The sequence below is a fragment of the Aplidium turbinatum genome, chromosome 9 (genome assembly GCF_918807975.1).
Source record: "Aplidium turbinatum chromosome 9, kaAplTurb1.1, whole genome shotgun sequence".
NCBI lineage: Eukaryota > Metazoa > Chordata > Ascidiacea > Aplousobranchia > Polyclinidae > Aplidium > Aplidium turbinatum.
The window spans coordinates 16,994,422-17,006,674 of record NC_137480.1 but is presented as its reverse complement, the minus strand read 5'-3'; the positions used below and the strand labels follow the sequence as shown (position 1 = coordinate 17,006,674).

General features: G+C 40.3%; 1 pseudogene; it reads left to right on the top strand.

The window, feature by feature from the left end:
* The window catches only part of LOC145776957 (uncharacterized), an 868,661-nt pseudogene that overhangs the window by 225,490 nt on the left and 630,918 nt on the right, over window positions 1-12,253 (top strand).

Genomic DNA, 12,253 nt, shown 5'->3' with positions numbered 1-12,253 from the left:
GTTGGTAGGTCCACACTTACGACAGTTGTTTGCATGATTACAGTCTCTAACCATATGCTGGCGCAAACAGTTCAAGCATTTTCCAGCTTTCACAATGACATCTCTCCGACGTTTAGGTGTCAAGCGCAAAAATTCTTTACAATTAGACAAAAAATGATATTCAACTTGACCACGTGACGAACAACAAAAACACGCCGGTATGTCACTATGTCTGGCCACACCGCCGCGCGGTGCGCCAACAGCAGTCGAGTACTGCGAACTCCCTGAAATCACATTATCATGGGGTTTTACCGACGTCTGCCTAACCGGACATGAAGGCAATTTTCCTTTGCCAAACTTTTTAAAATGCTGCGACTCACCAGAATCGCCCATTAGCATAATGCTAAAATCAGTCGACTTGCGCGTTTCCTCCCGTACTACAAAATCAAACAAACTCTGAAAAGTAGGTTCCTCAGTGCTACCATACTGATCACCTAAAAAGTCAAGATAACGCTGCTTAGCGTCAAACGGGAGTCGCTTAGCCAAATCCAAAACAAAACGTCCTTCTAATTTATCACGCTGACCATAAGCTTTCGCGTAAAGCAAACACTGCGACAATTCATCTTTAAACTCTTTCAAATCACTGGAAGAGATAGAAGTCAATTTGCTACCATAGCGATACTTTCTAATTTCTGGTTCTGCGAAAAGACCTCCACGAACTCCAAAACGTTGGGACAAGCGAGCTAACGACATTTCTATCCTGTCTTCCTCTGACAAGCCAGGAGTGTCAGAAACCAAATTAGCAATCGTTTGTGCAGCTGTTCTAACACAAGCTGCTTGCAACAAAGTCAAACGAGTTCCCTTAAAGGGCGAAGCTGCCATCAAGGCCATAACACGATTTTTAAAGAAGACAAATGGCATATTATTACCATCGTAACCAATCAAGGCCGCCTTATCGAAGAACGTCCTACTATTTTGGTATTCAAAAAAGCAATCCTGCTGTTGAGAACTCGATTTAGCGGGAGAAGACAAGCTATATCCCTTAAGGGGCTGAGTGGGCTCAGTCACATGCACAGCCCGATCACGATCCTCACACACGTTAAAATCAGGAGACGCGATACGCCTCTCACAACCACCCAAATTACGTGTAGCTGGGCGATCAAAAACTAGCGGCGCTGAAAACTGTGAAGGGGGCAAAGCATTACTGCTAATGGCGGCCCCGTGACCTGTACGCTCTGGGGGAGGAGTTCGGTTGTAATTTGCAGGCCTTGGCTCTACAGCCTTCGGAAGACCCTTAGCCGCGGCCCCGAGACCTCCTGAAACAGCTGGAAAACATGTGGATTGTACAGGTCCACTTACGGATTGAACAGGCGTCTGGAAAAGGTTAGGTAAATTAAACTGTGATTGATGTTCACTTCTGGAATGCCTAGAAGAGCCCTTCCTAGAACTACGCCGGGAGCCCAACTCAGAACGATATTCAGCTAAAACTACCTCTTTACGTTGTTCGGCCCTCAACTGAGCGTCTTTGAGTGCGAACTCAGCAGCTCTAGCTTCGGCTCTCGCGGCGGCCTCAGCAGCTCTCGCTTCGGCCTCAGCTCTCGCGGCAGCCTCTGCTCGTGCGGCCTCAGCAGCTCTCGCGTCGGCCTCAGCTCTCGCGGCAGCCTCAGCTCGTATGGCTTCAGCAGCTCTCGCGTCGGCCTCAGCTCTCGCGGCAGCCTCAGCTCGTATGGCTTCAGCTCTTGCGATGGCCTCAGCAGCTCTTGCTTCGGCCTCAGCTTGGATCTGGAGCTCCTCTCGTCTTAACTGTAGGTTAATTTGTGCAACTATCCGTGACGAGCTCTCAGACATCCTAGTGCTTACATTTGAGGCGCTATCCTCAGGATGTATGTCAGCATCCAACCTATCTGAGAACTCACTTTCTTTTTGTTCGAAGTTATTTTTTAACGAGTTAAATTCGGGATCTACCCTATCACGAAGTTCTGCCAAGATTGCAGAGTTAACAATTTTACTCAAAAGAGCATGGAAATGCCGTAATTCCTCTTCTAAAGTAGATAACTTAGATCTAAAAATTAACAGTTCCTGCTTATCACTCAAAGAACCTAGGGCTACAGAAAGTTTCCCAATTTGAGTCAAAATATCCCGTCTAAGATGCCGGGCCTCTCGAACTGACTTAGCCTCATCGTTAATGGGTCCCTCCCCAGAATGGCCTGCCCGACCGCAAAGAACATCATCAGGCTTAAACTCAGTCGAGTCGACGGCGGTCGAGTCCCTGTCACCACCGAGTGTAGACATATTAAATGTTAGGGCTAAATTTAACAATTAAAAAATTAAGTTACACAAACACACAAAATTACAGTAGTTATAAAAAACTTAACTGCAAAGACCGTAAAAATACAAAAAAGAATTTAAATGCACGATACCGTAGCTGTACGAGTATGTGAAGTCCAAACGTCCACAAAACTTGCTTGGATTCTTCCACTTGAATCTTCAAGCACAGATGGATTGCCTTTAATCTTCTTTCTTGCCAATGAATGTCAAAGTTATTTTTTTTCTGTACCAAACTGAGAAGAAATGTCTTTAATTTTCTTTGCTTCTTTAGACTACCAACCAACAAGATCTTCTTTTATTATTTCTTTGCTTCTAAGTGCTTCTTGGCCTACCAACTAACTAACTTCGTCTTTTATTTTTTATGGTCACAGCGGTAAACCATAATTTCTTCGTGGGAAAATTGTAACTTAAAGTTCCCGGATCCTTTCGTCTGCATATAATGACCGAAGAAACACACACTTGAACTTCTTTTCAAACAGTGTATTTCTGTAAAAATTAGCCCACGGCTACCAAAAACGAGGGGGTGCAACGCGTACACCACTGAAAACTGTCACTACAGAACAGATTACTTGGATAAAAGACGGAACCTTTGTCCAGCTAGCAAGCACTAAGCCAACAGTTAAATGTGCGGCCAACTTTCAAACAATCATTTTACGAATGACCAGAATAGATATCAATATCTCAAATTCACGTAGAAAGTAACTGTGACGCAATAAATGAAAGACAATTATGAAGTCATTCCAACAGGTGTTTAAAGCTGATGTAATATTTCCTGTTTAAACAGGCCCAAACAAGTCCAAACAAGTTTGACACAAGTCTATGAACGATGGTGCAATTTTGGCACATTTTCTAGCAACTTCCATGACGTAATATTCAGTAGACTTGAACGGTTTTATATGACGTTTGATTTGTACAGAGATTGGCCGTAACAACACGTACTTTGGACCATGTAGATTTCAAAAGTTTAATTAACCAAACAAAAATTCAAAATGGCGGCCCGTGACGTCAAAATTCAAAATGGCCGCCATTCCGGTCCTGGACTGACGTAGGAAAGTTGCTTTATGAAAGCAATGTAGATGTGTCTCATTTCTTACTACCTTGAAAATGTTACTTTTAAGACAGTATGAATGATTTAAGATGGTATTCAACAAAAACAAGTGTGTAACGTACTATGGACAGAGAAAGGGTTTCACAAATTTGACAGTCAGGTGTGCAGAATAGTCTGAAGGCTAAACTTTGATACTTCCACCCAAACAGACTTAAAATACTTTCTTAAAAAGACAATTCATGTACAGCCAACATTTCTGTTATCAGTTATTACTACTGAGTACGTAAATCATGCTCATGACAATGATTAACATGTAAATAATATTATCTATTCATGGTCACAAGGACAGGAACATAGTGAAGTGCATGGTAAATTTGCATTTTTACATTTACAGCTTTTGCATTCTTTTTTACAATTGCATCGTTTTAGTTCTTTACATGCTTCGGCTACGGGGCCTTTTCTTGTCCACATAATGTCCCATGTTCCCCCATCTCCAGATTTCCACCCCCAGTTACTTGGAGATGGCAATTCTGGACTCTTTTCAAGAGCTCGTCCCCAAATGTGTCCGACCTGATATGCTGCCCGAAGAACATGCAATTTCAGCGCATCTTCTGTTGGTGGAATATTATTATATTGTTTATTTTTAAGTGTAAACAAAGTCATTCTTGCAGTGTCTACCTTATCAACAGTGCTACTTTTATCATAAAGATATACCGTGAATTTTTGAATGATCGCAAAATCTTCTGCATTTATTTCCTCTGGACACTGACTGAGCTTCTGAAATGTTGGCGTCACATCTGGATACACTGACCACGTTGCAAAGAACGACTTCTTCCCCTTTCCTTTCATGCCTGAACAAGAGTCACAGCCACTAAAGGCATGAAAGAACAACAGCCCTTTGCATTTCTGTGAACCCAGGACAGAAAATATCTGATGAATAGGAATCCATCTTCTTTTGTTTCCTCTCCCGAAAGATATCCAGAGTTTGTGAAGTTCATTCTTGCTCAAGTTTTCAAACAAGTCAGTTCCAATAACGACCACATCAATGTCATTAGCCAGGATGGCTGCTTTTTGTATAGTTTCATACTTGAGACCATGATGAAGATGAACAAACATTTTGGTATCGGCTTCTTCTTGGTTTGAGCTCAAATTAACTAAAGCGGGATTGTCATTATTAGTAACAGCTTTTTCATTCTTGGAAGCGTAAACGATATCATCCGGTGGCATGAATTCTTGGATGGAATCAGCTAAGAATGGATAAAGTTCTTTTTTATTGTCTGTATTTTGCAAAAAGTTTGGCCAGTTCTTTGGGACTCTCCCATCTCGAGTAACTCTCCGCCTGCTACTATTACCCTTCTTTATACGAGCATGAGATTTGATGCTTCCGTCCTTGTAAGTGTCAAACACAACATCCGTTCATTTGTGCTTTCTGGCATTTGGCTTAATTTTCTCCACGAAGTCCTTCTGGGCATATTCACCAAACGTATGATGTTTTGGTGTAGTAGAGCGTACTAAACATGCTCCATCTATCACCATCATGTCTACATCGTCCAGTAAAGCAGGTTGTGCAGGTACCACATTCTCTAGGCAACCCATTAAATCTGCTTTCTGTGTTTGGTAAAGATCACCTCCTGAACTTAAAGCTACTGGGAATCGTTGGTTTTTATGGCTAAAAAATTCAGGCAGATCAACTTGTCGGATCTGGCATAAAATAAAGAGCTTTAAAAAAAGGCCGTAGTCACCCTTCATTGTGCTCTGATTCCCTTTTCGTGTTGTCTTTTTTGAGTTAAACAGTGTGAATTTATTCCGAGCAATGGTGAGTAGAATTTGTCTAATTCTGATGTGAATTTTTCCAACTGATTTTTACCTTTTGTATCATAGTCTTTTAGCATATCTGTTACCTTTTGCTCCATGACATTTTTCGCATTAAAAGTAAGCAGATCTGAAGTTGACTCCTCAATATAGGGATTGCTCATCTCTTCAATGGTTCGGGTGAGAGAAATGACGTCTTTGAGAAATGCTTTCTGTGCTGATGGTGTTGCTTCATGATGATTTAGGGATACTTTCTCTCGACTTTTAGAAACACATTCCTATTCCTGTATAATTCTACGGACTTCAGGGCCTGCTACCGTCCATCGTAGCAAGGCTGATTCGTGTTCTGAACTATTCCTCCATCTCCTTTCATAATAGCATTATTCTGTTCATGGGCTTGGTCAATAGCAATCGCAGAATATTCTCTGTTGGTCTTCTGAATCACAAACTTCCCTTTCATGAACTGCTCATAAACATCAGGAAATTTATCTTTTAATGACAACATGTCAAGTAGGTGTATGGTCAGCCACCTTGAGTAGTGAGTTCTGTTACCACTAAAGAATTTTGGAAGGAGTATTGCCAGAGCCTCCTTGTATCCTGGAAAATTTCTTTCCCGGAGAGTGCCCACAAAAGCCAGCAATGAGAGTTCCAGATTGAATGCAGTGTACCAGTAGTTGAACATTGGAAAGTCACCCGCTTTCCTGGCGCACCATTTTTGAATTCCACCTCATTGTAAATCCAGCCTGGTGTCTCCACTTCTTTCGCAGAACGCATCAATGCATACAAACTACACGCTGTGACCTGGTAGATACGTCTAGTCTTTGCTACATTGAATGCAGAAATGAAAGATTCTGCTGTACCTGATGATGCTACCTTGGCTTCTTCAAGAGCAGTTGTCCAGCCACTACTTTTCAGAAATGTACCTAATAGTTTTAATGCAGCCATTTCAATGTGAAGACCACCCATGATGATGACCAAGTTGCCGTATTCATCAGGCTAATACCATTGCACTTGTTTAGATAGTGTAAAAAGAGGTTGGTCAGCTGTAATGACTGGTGTTTGAGACGGATTAAGATACGACATAGTTTGCTGGACTTGATCCATAACATGCTTTATTGTAGACACACTGTCTGCTTTATCTCTCAAAAGTGGTGAAATGCACGAAACGCTGACGTCGAATATGTGATTTTGTATCTGTGAGGCATTGAATGCGGACCACGTTGCTTGCACCTTGTCATCATACAGTATTCTTCATTGAGAAGTACGTGGTCTAGCCAGTTGAACTGTCTGTCAATCAGGAATAAAGATGGCCTAGGTATTTTCTGTATGTCATACGCATGTAGAAGTGGTTGTTTAGCGAAAAATGCAGGTTTGACAACCATGTACGAGTCAAGCAAATCTGGTATCTTCTTTACACCTCGGATAACTTCTAGTTTGTTCTGTGATATTCCACCAATCTGGCTTTGAAAATGTGAAATACTTGTTCCGTGGAATGAGCTTGTTGCTGTTGTCGCCGAAGGATTATGGTCAATGTTGTCAACAGCCGACACAGTAAAAGTATCAAACTTGAGCTTTGGAGGACAAACAACACCTATCTTTACAAATCTGTTGACTGTTGCTTCTCCGAGTTGGGTTGAGATCTCTAAAACTCTGTCATAGCTGATACTGAGTCCATTCTCAAAGAGTGTATCAATAAGTTGTCTCTTTCGTGTTTTAGAATACCATTGACATTCGAGGAAAACAGGAAAGGCAGGCACTCTGTTCTTTGTATGTCTGTGGTACATTGCATCTGCATTGTAAGTTGAAAAACAGTTAAATTGTATGAGCTGTGCTATAGCAACATCGGCTTTTGATATCCCATTTTCCATATGTGACTTGATGCCTGCTCCATGTGAAATACTGGATACAAATTGTGCAACCTCAGGCTGTACACATGATTCCATGTACTCAGCATCAAAGTTTCCATTAAAGCTGGAATGACAGTCTAACATTGATCTACGCAATAAGTTATCAGATTTTAGATTTTACTACAATCAGATTTTACTACAAATAGGCTATACCACCTCTGTTTGCTCGAAAAATTTACTCTGGTGACTTTCGAGTTGGACTCCTACTTCTGTCTCTTTTTAAATACACTGAATTTGAGGGTGAACAGTAACGAGGGATTTTCCTGAGGCTATCATTTTTTAAGCAACATATGACCACCCTTTTTTCGCTAAAAACACTAAAAAACGTTTTTTTCCCCGTTTTTGTGAAGATTTTTAATGAGAGGTACAATCTGAAACCATAAAACTGCCTAAAAATGTCACAAAAACATTTTCAAGATAGTAAGAGATGAAAAACACCTAAATTGCTCTCATAAAACAACTTTCCTACGTCAGTCCAGGACCGGCGGCCATTTTGAATTTTGACGTCACGGGCCGCCATTTTGAATTTTCGTTTGGTTAATTAAACTTTTGAAATCTACATGATCTAAGGTACATATGTGCCAATTTTCATGCTTGTGTCACCAAATGAAGTATTTTACGAGAAATCTAAAGTTATCTGCTTAACTAAACTGCTTTATCGAGATTGTAATCCAGTACTGCGGGACCATCTAGCGACACTCGCACGAGTGTCTCTAATGTGGCTGATTTTAAAGAAGTTCGCCACTCCCCTAGAATTCTTTTTAGCAACGAAAAACAACGTTCGACATGTGTTGACGATGACGGCAAGGTAATAAAATAAGTATTTCAATGATGTAAAGGACATTACTGAAAGAAGCATGATTTTTGCAAAATATGATCAAAAAATGTTTTCCCCTCGGATGTCAACTAACCTAGTTCTCCTTTTTAACAACGATTCAATGTCCGACAACATCGAATCGACATAAAAATGACAATATTGCCAGCCGATGTAAATTAGCACTTTGGATTAAGACTTTGTTAAAATAAACGTCGGGCATTACAAACAGGACTTAGTCTACAGCGCTGGTGATCGCAGATGGATATATTCCATCAATAACAAACATTCCCCGCACAATGCAACAGTGGCGATTATGACGCGCTGACCTAATTTTGCGTCACTCTTTGATACTACATAATTTATTTTCGACAGTTAATCCACGATCATTCTATTGCAAAATTAAATAATTGGCTAGAAGAGACCGGCGGCCAAACTTGGCCGATTGAGGAGGTAGCACCGGCGGTCATTCAAGCACTACTTAGCGGCCATGGCCGCAGGCTGCTTTAAGGCTTGACAGTAGGTTATATCATTATAACATAGCATGATGCCCTTCTTTGTATACCGAACACTTGTAGGCTATCATTACTCAATACATAGTGAGCTGATAGATTAGCATTATCGCTAGGCTATATCTTATCTTAAAACTTGAAAAAAATTGGCCTTTTAGTAAACAAAAGTGCCCTTTTTTTGTAATCTTGCCCCCCCAGTCAAAAATCGTTCCGGCGCCCCTGATCCAGGCCTGCTCATTGGACATAGGCCAACAGTAAAAGTCCGCCCGTTAGCTCAGTGGTAGGCCTATCATCTATGGTTGAACGCCCAACTTTGTACGCAAAGAAACTTCAAGATCAAGCGACGCTGATTCTGCTCTTGGGGTGTGCGCAAGTTGCAACACATTTCAAGGACTGGTCACAACGGTAAACCATAATCTCTTCGTGGGAAAATTGTAACATAAGATTCTCGGATCCGTTCGTCTGTATGCAATGACCGAAAGAAACACTCTTTTGAAAACGTCTATTCAAAAAGTGTATTTCTGTAAAAAATAGCCCAAGGCTGTCGAAATTGGGGTGCAACGCGATACACCACTAAACTTGTCACTACAATGCAAATTACTTGGATAAAGACGGAAATTTCGTCCAGCTGGCAAGCACTAAGCAAAACAGTTAAATATGCAACCAACCTTCAAGCAACCATTTTAAGAATGACGAGAATAGATTGCAATATTTCAAGCGCACGTAGGCAGCTACTGTGACGTAATAATGATAAGCAATTCAAGCAGCTGTTCAAGTTTGGCTTACAGACCTACCATACGTCCCGGTTTGGCCGGGACAGTCCCGGTTTAAACGTCTGTCCCGGTTAGCAAAATGTCCCGGAATTTTACTTTAGTGAAATTTTCAAAATTAACTCCAATCTGATGCAAAATTATGAAATAATTCCGTCCCAAAAGGCATAACTTTGCTTTAACTCGAGGCTTATTTTATTATCTTAATTTTTTTAGCTTATTAGGTTGAGTAAACTATCGCGCATAGCTTGAGAAATCCTTTAGTTAGGGAATAATGAGTGACGTTTATTGCGTCATTATTCTATTGACTTCAATGAAGCTAATCGTTTCTGAATTCATCCCCCTATAAATGTTTGATTTGTGAGTTACTGTTAGTGTTATTTCGGTAGGCACTTTTACGTATTGCACTGCCCGAAGAGGCAACCGCAACCATGCGTATCGTATATGACATTACTGGTGTTTTAGTCACAACTTTTCTCATAAACTCCATTGTTTGCAGTCACTACGATTCTTCTTGCACTCAGTTCAGTTGAAGAAGAAAAAATAGTATTAGCAGAGGGTGGGAATCGAACCCATGCAATCGAAATTATTACTCCTCTGCCCTAACCATTAGGCAACGTTGGTTGTGGCGATGCATGCAGTTAAATTTCTTTGTATCAACATCTTTCGATAAAGACGACCAGTTAATCACGTGTTGAGTCATGTCACGCATGATAGCGCTACCAACGTCAGCGATGTCGTATGTCACGCATGGTTGCGGTTACCTTTTCGGGCAGTGCAATACGTAAAAGTGTCTACCTGTTATTTCTTTGTTCTCAGTGTTTGTTCTTTTTTTTCTTATAAATGTCTGATTTGTGACTTAGTGTTGCTTAAATTAACATGTATTTTCCTTTAAATAAAGTAATAAAAATTTTTATTCAATCTAAGTAGAATACTTTATTATGCAATATTAGGCTAAAGCTTATAAATATAAACATGGAATAAAAATTTGCCAAGCTCAGGCCTTCGGCCTTTCGTCCACTTATTTCATTCATAGTTTTGAGTTTGTCCCGGATTATGCCCAAGAAATTATGGTAAGTCTAGGCTTACACCTGTTCAAGTAATTAAAGATTTAACGATGATGTAATGTTATGCTGCAGCTGCAATGTTTTACAGGTCTTGCAATCGATAGTGAAATCTGCTCATTTTTTAGAAATATTCCATTACGTAATACAGTAGACCTGAACGGTTTTACATGACGTTTGATTTAGTGAACAATTGTCTGGAACAGGGACTACTCTCCATTTAGCGGTAACTAGTGAATGGAATAAGCTAATCCACAAACAACACGAAAACTTGATTCACTCTGTCAATCTCGTTAACCTGCCTTGCGTCAAATGCCTCTACAAGTATGAAGAACTGCGAAGGAATGTTGGCGTGTCCGGAATCGTCTAGTTAATAAACCGAAGAGTCAGAGTCGGCCAGTTATAAATCGAGGAGTCAGAGTCGCAGCTATATTTTTCGCACAACTCCACAGCCTGCCTATCAAAGGCTTGTCACTTGCCAATCAGATGATAAAGATTCAAAACCAACCAATCAAGCTTGATATACTGTACCATTGTACCAACCAATCTATCTAGGTATCCTTAGCACATTTTGTTTCATTACAGCCCAGCATTTTAAAATCATATCACTACAAAACACTTGTTGCCCAACCTCAATAATCAATACTGTAGACAAGAATCATAATTAGGCCTTCGTTGCGGTGACAGACAAATGAAAGATCTTTATATTATCGGTAGGCTATGCCTAAAGCTAAAGGCATAATAAGCAATAAAATATTAAAATTTTAAGCTGAACAGGAGGGGTTTTGACAAAAAACACTTTTGCGTACTCCACTGCGGTTATTCAAATATGAAACTACGGTACTAAACTACAGCAGGCTACCTCTAATATTTTTTTTTGCATTGAAAAACATAACTTCAAATACGCAATGGAAAAGTATATAGGCCTACTGATTAAAAAATATTAGGTCTGGCACTAAAAATGACAACAGGTTATCTTTGCACGAACTACATGATAAGTGTGGACGACTGAAACATTGTTCGAGACTCCTCCGTGTGTTCGTCACAGGCTGAAGTATAGCCTAGGGTTGCCATACCGTCCGGAAAATTCCGGACATGTCCGGAATTTAGGGTTAAATTTTGCGTCCGGGAGGAATTTTAAAAAATGCTCAAATGTCCGGAATTTTATGATGGGCGTTTGGGGGGAATTAAAATTGCAGGAATGATCCTTTAAATTAGGGGTGTCTAACACGTTACTACTTTGATATTAATGCCTTGGACGTTATCTTTGTTGGTACCGGTATCTTTTCTTTTCTAGAAAATTCGCTCAGCCAGCTCATTTTACTGCATCTGCAATCGTACTGTGCACACTGCCAATCCAGAACATTGTTATTTCGTACCATGTCCATTTTTTATACTACGAGGTTGTACAACTGAAAGAATACTATGAATTTGCAAATTTTGAGTACAAAGAGACTTCTCTCTCATAGCAAGACTCGCTGGCTCTCCTTGTTTCCTGGAATTTCAAGATTGTTAGAAATGTTTTCACCCCTGAAGTCCTACTTTTTGTCACAAGAACATCCACCAATAGTTATTAAACAGTTCTTTGAGAATGAAATGAGCGAATTATACCTTTGGCATATGCACTCACTAATGTCCGCGTTTCATGGACGTATTCAAGGAGTTGAGAGAGAAAACAATTCCGTTGCAGAAGTGCTAGAAAATTTGGAGCTGGTTCATAAGGTGCTTGAGGAAAAGAAGAATGAAAACTTTATGTCCTCGAAAGTTAAAAGGCTTTTAGTTGAAAAAAGAGAAGAGTGATATGAAGATGAATGTAACAATTTTCTTTCCGAAGTTGCAAACCTCTATGAGAGATGCTTGGAGTACCTGTGCAAATGGATGAAACCAATGGAAGAGTTTGCTTGTTTCAAATGAATGACCTTGAACGAGATAATAAGTTGGAAGGATGTAGAGCCTTGCCTAGGATATCTGATTGGCAAAGGAGTTGATGTTGACGATACAAAGTGCTTTGACCAAATC